Source organism: Mus caroli, chromosome 7 (assembly GCF_900094665.2).
Source record: "Mus caroli chromosome 7, CAROLI_EIJ_v1.1, whole genome shotgun sequence".
Lineage (NCBI taxonomy): Eukaryota > Metazoa > Chordata > Mammalia > Rodentia > Muridae > Mus > Mus caroli.
In genome coordinates this window covers 139,699,665-139,701,158 of record NC_034576.1, presented here as the reverse complement: position 1 = coordinate 139,701,158, position 1,494 = coordinate 139,699,665, and the positions used below count along the sequence as shown (strand labels likewise).

The 1,494-nt window shown below is 46.9% G+C and overlaps 1 pseudogene across 1 annotated transcript; it reads right to left on the bottom strand.

The window, feature by feature from the left end:
* Positions 1-694: 694 nt before the first annotated feature.
* LOC110299189 lies at positions 695-1,220 on the bottom strand (annotated as a pseudogene). Its single transcript, XR_002378436.2, has one exon. The product of XR_002378436.2 is annotated as a DNA repair protein SWI5 homolog pseudogene (transcript).
* Positions 1,221-1,494: the final 274 nt, after the last annotated feature.

The window sequence follows — 1,494 nt, the reverse complement described above, 5'->3', positions numbered from 1 at the left end:
AGGTACCCTGGGAATTCTGAGATCAGGTGTCTCTGGCCTCAGGATAATGAGAATGGGACACCTATGCATGTCTCATATCTCAATTACCCCTGTCTATCAGAACACCAGAGGGCTGGGCTTGCCATTGCCTCTCTTTTTCCTGAGGAAAAGCACTTCCTTCCAGGGGAGGTTCTTTTTCAAATGACCAATTGATGTCATGGGGGAAAAGCAGGTCAAACTTAGACTTCTGCTCCTTCCTGGTCCCTGGCTCTGCTGCTGATCTAACAGGAATCTTCATAGTCTCCTCTATTTTCACTTCAGTTCCCAGTAAAGGGATTTACGAAATATGCCTTTCAAAGGCCCATAAATCTAGGACTTTTCATTAAGTGGGTCTGTATGTCTATGTGTTCTGCCCTCTTTCTCCTCAAAAAGCTACTAGGGTTGGAGAGAGGCCTGGCTTTGAGTCATTGTCTTAGTTTCCCTTCAGTTGCTATGAGAAAATACTCAGGCCAAAACAACTTAATGGAAGATTTATTCTGGCTTACAGTTCCAGAGGATCATGTCCATCATGTCGGGAAAGACAGAAGTGTAAGCTCAACTGGTCACACTGCAGCAGCAGTCAGGAAGTAGAGAGAGAACAGAAAGTGGAACCTGCCCATAAATCCATAAGGCCCACCTCCATTGAGCTACTTCCTCCAGTTAAGACTCCACTTCCTTTTTTTTTTTTTTGACTGCTCATATGTTTATTAACAAAAGGAACAACCACACACACCTACTCACAAGTATGTTTAGGAACTTAACATTGACAATACCCACCCCTCCCAATACTCCTCTTCTCTAGAACCCACCCCAAACTTTGGAGGGCTTCTAGCATCTTTTAAAATCTGAAAACCATATGAATATGCTGTGTAGACTCTGCCTTTTATGCCCCCATCCTCCTGTCCCTGTGGGCTGTAGATGAAAATCTCCAAGAAGCTGCTCAGTCATTCAGGTTTAGATCAAAATCTGGATATAACTCCTTGGTGGTAACGCCTCGAGTCACAGCCAGTTTCCCCAGCAGCATCTGTGATACATCCTTGATGTCATTGTACTCATGGAGGAGGGAGATATGCTTCTCCAGCTCAATCACACGGTAGCCCTCTGCTATTAACTGGGAGATCTCCTTGTCCAGCATGTCATGCTTCTCCTTCAGTTTCAGCGCTCAAGGCCTCCTCACTGACATCGTTATTCTCATCAATCATGGGGAATGGCCGTTGCGGTGATGGGTAGCTGCCATGGTAAAGTCAGCTGAATTCTGACTCACCCCTCCTGAACCCTAAGGTCCGGGGCACCCGGAGCGGGGTGGGCTTAAGCTCGGAAGGGTCCAGGGTTGGGGTTAAACGGCTGCTTCAGGGAACTAGAAACCGACGACCAAGACTCCACTTCCTAAGGGGCTCACAAATTCCGCACACAACACCATGAGCAAGAGACTGTGTGTTCAAACACGCAAGTCTCTGGGGGGGCATTGCATTTTCA